The sequence below is a fragment of the Cebus imitator genome, unplaced genomic scaffold (assembly GCF_001604975.1).
Source record: "Cebus imitator isolate Cc_AM_T3 unplaced genomic scaffold, Cebus_imitator-1.0 Scaffold101, whole genome shotgun sequence".
Classification (NCBI taxonomy): Eukaryota; Metazoa; Chordata; class Mammalia; order Primates; family Cebidae; genus Cebus; species Cebus imitator.
This window is the reverse complement of record NW_016107416.1, coordinates 2,691,263-2,702,832: the sequence shown is the minus strand read 5'-3', so window position 1 is coordinate 2,702,832 and position 11,570 is coordinate 2,691,263. Positions and strand designations below refer to the sequence as shown.

General features: G+C 40.9%; 1 pseudogene across 1 annotated transcript in view; it reads right to left on the bottom strand.

The window, feature by feature from the left end:
* Positions 1-6,087: 6,087 nt before the first annotated feature.
* The window catches only part of LOC108310115, a 13,401-nt pseudogene continuing 7,918 nt past the window's right edge, over positions 6,088-11,570 (bottom strand). Inside the window, exon 2 of the transcript XR_001827632.2 lies at positions 6,088-8,362. The product of XR_001827632.2 is annotated as a paraplegin-like (transcript). The remainder of the gene's footprint in view (positions 8,363-11,570) is intronic.

Below are 11,570 nucleotides of genomic sequence, written 5' to 3'. Positions count from 1 at the left end.
GATTTTCAAGTTCATCTTTTTTATCTTAAATGCCAGTCAGTGGCTCCTACCTCATGTGAAATAATATGTGGATCTTGGTTCTTTCTGCAGGCCCCCACTCCTCAGATGTTAGGAGGGTTCTGTTTGTTTGTTTGTATATTATCCGTGATATCAATTCTGATATGTTGAAAGTTTTTTTAAATATTTATCTGTAGTTTTCCAGGATTAGGAAAAAATAATATTTATATAAGTTTTACATTCTCTCACTGAGAAACTGCTTTCTATATAAAAGCTGGAAACTGAGAGAAAACAGTTCAAAAATCCATAACAGGTGAATAGTTGAATAACTTGAGATATATTCACCCATTGGAATACAACTCAGCATTAAAATCAAGGCACGTCTGATCAACATAAAAACATTTCTACATCCTCAAATAATTGTTGTTAGTGCAAGACCAAAATAATAAAGTGTGCATGTCATATAGTTCCATTTGTATAACTTGTACAAGTATTCAAAAATAACATGAGGAAGATTTAATTTGAGAATAGGGTGATAGGAGCAATGTGGTGCTGAGATAAAACTACAGAGGAGTGCAAGAAAAATTTAGGAGTTACTTCAATTGTTAACAACTTCATTGGAGTGCTTGTTGAACAATTGTAAAACTTGTTCAACATTTTCCACATGGTATGCTATAAATTTGAATTAATTACTTATTGATTATAATTAAATAAAGCACAACAAATGATGAAATGAATATATTAGAAGAGAAGGAACAATAAGGAGAGGGGTGTTGAAATTTAAACTATCACAGAGTCCTGAAAACACACATGCATGAACCCTGATATTCTCTATATATTTTACATAAATTCCAGAATACAGAAAATTACACAAATCTCTATGACAGGTGGGAAATCCCGCAAACCTCATGAGGCGTGTCCCACACTGCTCTGGAGTTCTCAGTGGACCAGTCTCCTCCAGTGTTAGAAGAGTGGTGCAGATAAAGGGCAAACTCTGTCCGTATGTGTGATCTTAGACACACTGCGCAATCTTTCTGCTCTGCATGTAATTTATCTTCTGTAAAATGTAACATTGATACCAGTAGTATATATATGTGTACATTTATGTATGTGTATAAATATATATGTATGTGTATATATAGTGCAGATGTGTAAAAAATGAAGATGATGAATGATCAATGCTAAGGCACTATCATGCAATATAAAATTATATTATCCTGAATGATGTTATTACTATTAATCTCCCTAAGACACTGCCATCTAATCTGGGTAATGCCCTTTCCCCGACGTCCCACACCAGAGCTTGCTATAAAGTAGGAAACATGCAAATAGGACCCTCCCTGTGCTGATAAAAACCAGCCCAGCCCTGACCCTGCAGCTCTAAAAGAGGAGACCCAGCCCTGTGATTCCCAGGTGTTTCTGTTTAATGATAGAGACTGAACACATAGGACTCACAGTGGAATCTGGGCTAAGCTGGATTGTCCTTGCTACTATTTTAAAAGTTGATTCTAAAAACTAGAGATATTGAGTGTGAGTGGATATGAATGACAGAAACAGAGGGGTTGTGTCTGGCAGTTTCTGACCAAGATGTCTCTATGTTTGCAGGTGTCCAGTGTGAGGTGCAGCTGGTAAAGTCTGGGGAAGACTTCGTACAGCCTGGTGTGGGTCTCTGGTATTAGTATTGCTGGTGGCATATATTATGCAGACTGTGTAAAGGGCTGATTCACCATCTCCAGACACAATGCCAAGAACACACTATACCTTCAAATGAACAGTCTGATGATTGAGGACACAGCCACTCATTACTGTGTGAGCGAAACACAGTGAGGGAAAGTCCGTGTGGGCCCAGATACAAACCTCCCTGCAGGAACGCTGTGGGGAAATCAGCTGTAGGGGGCGCGCAGGGCTCACTGATCAGCATGAACCTCAGAGGCAGGTGCAGATACAGGCTGATTTCCTGTCAGGATATGGGACATCATCTTACAGTTTCTCTAGTGAACCTCTCTAAGTTTAGAATTCTGTGCTTCCTAATCATCTTTACATATTTTTAAAAAGATAATTTTAATATGAGGACCTATTCTCACACGCACCAAATGAAGATTGATGCTTACAGAGATGAAAAGTCCTCAACCATGGTCACCAAGATCAGAGTCCTGAGGAAACTCAGGGGTGCCTGATAAGTCTTCTCCAATCAAACCCATGACAGAAATCTCAGAGAGATTCCCTGATTAGAAAAGTCTCTGTCTGTTATTCAGGGTTGACAAGATACAGATTGACATGCCATATTTCGGTGATACACAGAGGATGACAGGTTTTGGAGATGGCTAGGAATATCCAGTGTTCATAAGATCATCCAACAATAAGTACAGGCTGGAAGTTCCAGAGAGAGGTGAAGCTGCTAGATCACCATGGAACTTTATTTTCTCCAGTTCTGCTCTGATGGAATCAGGCCTGCCCGTTTTATTAGTGAAAATCTACCTAACTAGAGTCGTCTGACTACAGTTTTGTTTTGTTTTGTTTGAGACGAAATCTCCTAGCAGGAGAGATCAGGAGCAGCATGAGGTGCTCAGGATGCCAAGGGGCACTCAGGACACATCAAGGCAGGTGCAGCAGTGGGGGAAAAGCGCTGGAGATGGGGTTTGGCATCACTATCATATTTCATCACTGGACACCCTCCACTATATTTATTCTCATATACGAAATTCTTTATTAAAAACTGGCATTTATAATGCCATATTATATATGTAGGTACCATATATATATGTAGGTATAACTATGTGTAGGTGCATCAAATTGTCCTCTCCATCTTATGTGGACCTTTTCCAACAAGAATCTCACTCTCTGTATTTATTTCAGCACCTCATAAATTATGGTTAATTATGCAGGATCTCTTTCTCTTCTTTCTTTTTTCTTTCCTCATTTTCTCTCACTCACAAGCTGACACACACACAGAATTCTACAACTTCAATTACCTGATGTGTTAAATACAATTGACTAACGTGCAGCTTTTCCAGTTTAGCTGCTGTTCATATTGCTGTAAGAATAATAACATTGTGTTTCTCAGCTGTATGTTTAAGATGAGTAGCAGCTTTTAAAATAATACCCAGATACTGAAAGCAATCCAACTATCAGTCAGCAGCTTAATCAGTAAACAAATTGCTGTAAATTCATTCACTGGAAACACACCCACTGTTACAATCAGGTACTACTGAATTTGCTCAACAGCAAGGATAAATTCACAAGTATATATGATGAGTAAAATAAGACAAACAAATACAAGCACATACACACAAATTCCTCTTGTATAAATTCTATAAAATGAAAACTAAAATAAAGTTACATAAAGAAAACCAGTAGTTGACTCTAGATGTGGTATGAGAAGGGAAGGTGTAGGAACCAGAAATTATAGAAAAACAAGAGGAAATTTTAAGGGTAGTTGAGTATTTTCTAGTTGAAAAAGGTAATGGTTACGTCACTATTTGTAAAATGGTACACATTAGGGTATGGCTACTATTTGCTAATTTCACCTCATTAAAGTATTACAAATTTAAACACATACAATTTGGTAGAAAAAAAAGGTAGACAAAGATGAATAAAATATATAAGAAATAAGAAAAGAAAGTCACAGAACACTGACATAAGAACTTCACACATTAAACTGCAGAAATTTTAAATTTCTCAACACAGAATAAAAGATTTAACTGAATATATATGAGAAATCAAAGATTCCTGAATATACACATGAATAAACTCTAAGTGTACCTCTATTCTTAGGGAAATACTAGAATACAACAAAATAACATAATTTCATTACATAATGGGGGTTAATCAAATCATACCAGGCATGTCCAGCTCTGTCCTGGAGTTGATTCAGAGAACAGGTTTGTCCTGTGATTAGGGGCCATGACACTAAGCTCACAGCATCACTTCTAGTTGACACCATAAAAAGATGAAAAGATCTCAACTAAAATGCAGTGTGGACGTTACATCTGTCAGAGAGGAAGTATGAGAATTGAGTGAACCTGGGAGGTGGAGGTCACAGGGAGCCGTGATTGTACCGCTGCACTCCAGCCTGGGCAACAAGCAAGACTCTGTCTCAAAAAAAAAAAGAAAGAAATTTTCTAAAATGGACTTATTGACTTGTTGCAAAGTTATCATTATACAAAAAAAATTAATAGTAGGAGTTCATAAATATAATATTTGTTGCCTGGAAGTCTACTGAATTACACATGAAATAAGACAGCAGGTGTGCTGTGAACAGTTATTAAATGTAAAGGTTACCAATGGAACTTAGAAATAATAGACCTAACTTCTAAGGAGTCAGATCGATGGTTACATAATAAATATGTAAAATAAATAAAAACAAGTGTTTAAAAATCTTAACAGGGAAGCCACTATAGTGGCAGTCCCAGCACTTCAGGTTTCTGTGTAAGAAAGCCAGAATGCAATAAAAATAGAACAAACAAAACTAGATTTTACCAATCAGAAATTTCCAATTAACCTTCAACTAAAATATAATCCTTTTAAAAACTACTTTTACAAAATATCTATGACCAATTTATCCATGACAAAGTTCACAGTGCCGTAAGTAAATAATGTCTTACACTGGCACTAGTGGTGCCAAGTCTATTGGACATTCATACACTCACACAGGAAAAATCTTAATTCTTATTTCAAGTCATACACATAAATTGATTATAGATGATTGTAGTTCTGAATGCAAAAGCTAAAATTATAAGGCTCTTAGAAGAAAACATGAGAGACATATGTATTATAATGGCAAAACTTTAAAAAATAGAAACCAGGTCCAGGTGTGATGGCTCATACCTGTAATTCAAGAACTTTGGGAGGATTCCTCAGAAGAATCGCTTGAGGCAAAAAACTCAAGACCAACCTGAGCAACATAGTGAGAACTCGTCTCTACAAAATAAATAAATAAATAAATAAAATAGCTGGGCAGGTGGCATGCTCCTGTGGTCCTACCTACCTGGGAAGCTGAGGTAAAAGGACTGCTTAATTCCAGAAGTTTGAGGCTACAGTCAGCTACGACAATGTCAATGCACTTCACCAGGGTGACAGAGTTAAACCCTATCTCATACATACATACATAATACATACTAAATTAATTGATAAAAATAACCAGAAAGTCATAAAAAAGAAAAAATGATGTGTGACTACGTTCAATTTAATAAATTATAATTATCAAAATTAAGGAAATAAAAAAGAAAACTACATGGCAAAAAAAGACATTGCTATTCATATGTATGTCTGGCAAAATACTTTTATCCAGAATGTACAGAGTATTTGCAAATAAGAAAAAGACAATGCAATGTAACAATGCAAGTCTTAAACTGATACTTGAAAAAAATTAGCTTCAGATGGCCATTAAACATATAAACTGACATCAAATTTATTAGTTATCAAGGAAATACAAATTTTATCTCAATGCGGCTTAGTTACATAGCCACCAAAATAACTAAAATAAAAAAGGAAAACATACTAAATGTTTGACAAGATGTAGAACAAATGAAGCTCTCATGCACTGCTGGTGGAAATGTAAATTGTAAAAACCAAATTAGAAAACCATTTGGCAGTAAATACTGAAGATGAACATACACATAACCTATAATCTAGCACTTTTTCTACATCTCTAATATACATAAATGTGACTATCTTGGCACCAAAGACACGTATAAAAAAGGTTAAAAGCAAGAGGAGTATTCATTCATAATAGTCCCAAACTAGACACAATCAAAATTTTATCAACATTAGAATCTGATATTGTATAATGGAATACAATAGAGCAATAAATATAGATTATGGATGAAAAAGAAGCAATGCCACTAAGAATGTTGAGTGAAAGAAGCCAATCATAAAGAGTACATATTGTATGAGCCCATAAATAAACTTCATGAATAGACAAAACTACTTAATGGTTTTAGAAATAAGGGTAATATTTGCACTTGGTGGATTAGCAGAACTACAAGAGGGCATCCAGCTTCCTAGCAATCCATGCTTCCTTTAATTTTTACTTCCTTTTTTTTCCTTCCTTCCTTCTTACTTTTCTTTATTCCTTTTTTTTTTCTTTTAGATTTTTCCAACCACAGAGTTTATTAGTGAAGTATCTCAACAATTCTCAGGGCAATAAAAACCAAGGTATCCCAACACTGCATGACTAGACCAGCTAGAAGTCCTCAGCTTGTACCTGTCCACATGGCCGCAGGTGGCAGTGTTGAGTCCTCTAGAGTCCGGTTTCTGGGCCTGTGTGGCCTCATTGATGAGTGAGCTCCATGACAGAGCCTCTGGAGACAGGACAATCGGCTCTGAGGGTCCTTTCATGTCCGATCCCCTTAGCATTCGGAGGGAGCAACGGGAACTGGAACGGCAGTGCAGGCGTCAGCATGAACAGGGGTCTTAATGCTGTGCGGCCTCTGGGTGGCCTCAGCCACAGTGGGAAGGACTGTCGGTAAACCTGGGAACTCGAGGTGTCCCATGCTCACTTGGGAAAGCACTAATAACCTTCCCCATGGGGAAACGATGCACAAACACAAGGCTCAGTCAGTCATTTCCGCAGAGAAATTTACAGTCATGAAAAGGGTAATCAATAAAGAGATCTCTGAAGCCGCTGCGCAGAGACTACTGAGCGTGCAGAGACTATTGAGGGCCCCGAGAGCAAGTGCAAAGCTCAGTTGAAAAGAAACGCGGGGCGGCTGAGTGAGCTGCTCACTGCTTGGATCACCTGCACGTGCGGCCAACATGTCCCAACTACTTTGGTCGAGGTGGCTCTTTGCCTTGAAGTGGAGGCTGCTGGGCTCTTCCACCGCCTCCTCCTCTCCAGAGTCCTGCTTCTCCCTCTGGGCTTCGATCCACCTCTGTGGTGCGATCATTTTCTTCGGCCCATGGGGCGTTGGGCCAATGAGTGCCTCAATGTCCTCATAGTTTATCACCTCCTTTTCCAGAAGGGCATTTGCCAGCACCTGCAGCTTGTCCAGGTTCTCCTGCAGCACCTTCTCGGTGTATCTGCAGGCCTTGGCCACCAGCAGTCTTGCTTCATGATCCATCATCTGCTGAGGGCCTTGGCTGAAGGGGAGCCGCCCGATGCCCATGAGGCCCTCCTGTGCCTCAGGGAAGGAGATGGGCCCGATGTCAGGTACCATCCCAAGCTGCTTCACCAGGGAGTAGGCAATGCGAGTGACCTTCCTCAGGTCATCCTGTGACCCGGAAGTGACCCTGTTGAAGGTCACTGCTTCCGACGCCCGGCCCTAAAGGGCCGTGCATATTCGCTCAAACAGCTGCTCCTTGGTGAAGAGGTGCTGGTCTCTGGGGAGCATCTGAGCAAAGCCCAGGGCGGCATTTGTCCGAGGCGCTACGGAGACCCTCATCACGGCCTCCGTGTGCTCCAGCATCCAGCCCACCAAGGCGTGGCCCGACTCGTGAAATGCGACCACTTTCTGTTCTTCCTTAGACAGGATCTTGCTCTTTTTGGCAGTCCCTGCAAGGACGCGCTCCACGGCGTGCTCGAAGCTGAGTGTGTGCACGGACGTGTGTCCCTCCCGTGCCCCGTGCAGCGCAGCCTCATTGCAGATGTTGGCGATGTCAGCCCCACTGAATCCTGGAGTCAGCTCTGCCAGACGCTGGGAGTAAAAGGTGCTGGCCTGGGTCAGCTTCAGGCTCTTCAGGTGCTGCTCGAAAATCTCCTGTCTCTCCTGCAGCGTGGGAAGATCAAGAAGACTTGCAGGTCCAGTCGGCCCGGCCTCATCAGAGCACAGACCCAAATGTCGGCTCGGTTCATGGACGCCAGGACGATGACATGGTCTGTGGTGCCCATTCCGTCCATTTCCACCAGAAGCTGGTTGAGCGTCTGCTCCTCCTCGGTGTTGGAGAAGCCGGACGTGGTGGTGGAGCGCTTCTTGCACACCGCGTCGATCTTGTCGATGTAGATAATGCAGGGAGCCCGGGCTTGGGCTTCCTTGAAGAGAGGCTCCACACATGGGTAGCACCAAGGCCTCCAATGATCTCCATGAACTCCGGGCCAGCCACTGCCAAGAAGGGCACCTGGGCCTCTGTGGCTACCACCTTGGCCAGCAGGGTCTTCCCACAGCAGGGGGCCCGAGCAGCAGCGTGCCCTTTGGGACCTTGGCGCCAAGCTGGAGGAAGCGCTCTGGGCTCTTAGATAATCCACAAACTCTCGCACTTCCAGCTTGGCTTCGTGCATTCCTGCCACGTCTTTGAAGCTGACCCCTTTCCCCATCTTCCCATCCACAATAGTGAAAAGAGCCATTTTAAGCTGATTAAAAGCACTGAATCCACCTTCCCTTCTGGTCATTCCAGGCAGGCGGAAAATGTACCTTTCTTGAACTAAGGGCTGGTTATATAGGTATGATGCAGAATTTTGTAACATTTATCAAACCATATAATTATAACATGTATTTTAATATAAGTATAATATACTTTAATATAATTTTAAAGATTAGCCCTAATATTCTTCTTAGCAATTAACAAGATACAAATTATAAATAAATACCTACAAGGATTTTATATTTCTTTTTTTTTTCAATTCCAAGCCTCTTCCTTTTCTTCATATTTATTAAACCTTTTTCATTTCAGTATTCATGTCGAAGACTTTGAAAATTATCCAGCTGGGTGCAGCTTACATCTGTAATCTCAGCACTTTGGGAGGCAGAGGTGGGCAGATAACCTGATGTCGGGAGTTTGAGACCAGCCTGACCAACACAGAGAAACCCCGTCTGGACTAAAAATACAAAAAATTAGCAGGGCATGGTGGTGCAAGCCTATAATCCCAGCTACTCTGGAAGCTGAGGCAGGAGAGTTGCTTAAAACCAGGAGGCAAAGGTTTCAGTGAACCGAGATCATGCCATTGCACTCCAGCTGGGGCATCGAGAGCAAAACTCTGTCTCAAAAAAAGAAAAGAAAGGATGAAAGTTATCCAATGAAAAGTGTACCTGATCTTTACAAGGAAGCCCAGACTCTAAATGTATCGCTCTTACAATATTAATTTATTAATTTTCTGTGATAATTTTTGACATAACAGACTTAGAAGTTAGGTAAATTAAAATATACTTTCATTTCTCATAAAAGAATGATGTTAATGTTCTTGACAAAAGACTAGAGACTCAAGAAAGCATTTATTTTCATAAAGGCATTAAAAATAATGATAAAATTAATTGTAAGAGCTTTTCCAGAAATAAGGATATAATTTCTGTCAAAAATATTTAGATTTGAATAACTTCAATTTTATAGCATTTACTTTAGTATTAAAGTAAAAGTATGATTAATGATAGTCAATTTTCTTTATTTTAAAAAGAAGCAGGGGAGGGCAAGATGGTCAACTAGATCAGTGAGGTAGAACAGCTCCCACCAAGGGACTGAGATGACAGGTATGAGGGAAAGTGCTGAGAGTGGACAGAAGGAAGACACAGAAGCTGGGCTTAAGGGGGAGAAAGCTGGGAACAATCCATGGGGGTACTATACACTAAGACTCATTTTTGTACCACAACAGCTCCAGGAGAACAAGTGAGTTGAACTGGGAAGAAGCAATCCACTCTCACTATAGGCCTCTGGAACCCCAGGAAGAGACCCCTTGATCACCAGGGACACTTGAGTTGGCAAGGAGAGCTACTGCCCCTTAGAGCTGCAACCCCTACTTGGTAGGGATAGCAAGCCAGTTGATGTAGAGCCCAGAGGGTTTGATGCAGAAGTATCTGTAGCAAAGTGTGGACTTGGACAGCCATCCCCATAGGCTCAACTTGCTCTAGTAGGAGACTTTAGCAGCCCTTGTGAACTGTTAGATCAGATCTCTGCAGGGCGGTCTTGCCTATCAGATGGCACTGGTCTGACCTGAGCATCCCATGGTCTGCTGGCCTTTCCTGGGGCCCAAGCCTAGCCATGCCTGCTTGCAGAGCAGCCTTTGATGTCCTTGGGGCCCACACCATAGCTTTTGCACTGATGCAGTATTCCTGAAAGGTGCAGAGCTCCATGAGATGACCTCTACGACCACATACAAGCTTATCTGTTTCCTCCTTATACTGCAACTTCCCCTGGGGCCATGGTAGCTTCCCACATCACATTTCTGGTACATGTCTGTATGGGTGGGTTTTACTTTCATTGACCACCAGCACAGGAGTACAGTCCACCCTCCTGTACTCCCTCACCAACCACCATTGCAGATTTAGCCTTGGCAGGTACAGAGCTAGCAAGCCCACTCACACTAGCACCCTATCCTTGTACTAACACTACACAGAGAACAGCAGATCCTCCCCCTGAGTAATCACTCAATACTTGTGGGGCACAGATTAGGCACCCAGATCTGCATCACCAGCACCTGGGCCCTGAGCAAACACCATCTCCAGCACAATGGCACACACAGTCTGCAGTAAGTGTTCCCACCACTTTAAACCCCCGAATGTGTTGCCTCCACCACTCTAGTGAACGCCTACAGCACGGCAGGCACCTCAGCACCCACTAGCACTCTCCTGAAGCTGCTGCACCTCACGCCTGCATCCAGTGCAGAAGCATATTCCAAACTTCCAGGAGCTAGAAAACAACATTGGAGTCAAATACAAGTCTCCCAGAGAGCACAAAGTCCAAGATTTTGGAGCTGACCGCTAGCCCCCTAAAATCTTCCAGAAAGTTGGCTGAAGCCACATTTTACCACAATGAAATTCTAAAGGCCATCAAATACAATGAAATTTTGAAACACCCATCCAAACGTCAGCAACCTCAAAGACTAATGGTAGATAAACCCACAAAAATAAGAAAGATTCAGTGTAAGAACCCTAAGCACTCAAAAAGCCAGAGTGCTTTCTTTCCTCAAAATGGCTGTGTCACTTCTCTAGGAAGGGTTCTAATCCAAGCAATATGCATTGAAATGAAGATCATTGAGCTACAGGCATGCATAGAAACATAATGCAAGGAAGCTAAAAATCATGACAAAACTGCAGGAGCTGACAAAGAAAATAGTCAGCATAAGAAAGAACATAACTGATGTGATAGAGCTTAAAAACACATTGCAATAATTTTATAATGCAATCACAAGCATTAATAGCAAGTGATTATATTATATGCAATATATTAATATAATACACCAAGTGGAGAAAAGAATCTCAGAGCTGGAAGACTAGCTTTCTGAAATAAGACAGATAACAATAGAGGAAAAAAAGAATTAAGAGGAACAAAAAAATCCAGGAAATATAAGATTATGTTAAAAAAATGAACCTATAAAAGAAATGGGGAGAATTGAAACAATTTGGAAAACATTTTAGGATATAATCCATAAGAGCTTTCCCAACCTAGCTAGAGGGGTCAACATTCAAATTCAATAAATGCAGAAAGGCCCAGTAAGATGCACTGAAACAAGATTATCCCTAAGATACATAATCATCAGATTCTTTGAGGTTGAAATAAAAGGAAACCTGTTAAAGAAAGTTGGAGAGAAAGGTCAGGTAACCTACTAAGGGAATCTCATCAAACTAAAACTGGACATTTCAACAGAAATCTTACAAGCTGAAAGAGATTGGGGACCAATATTTGACATTCTTTTTTTTTTTTTTTTT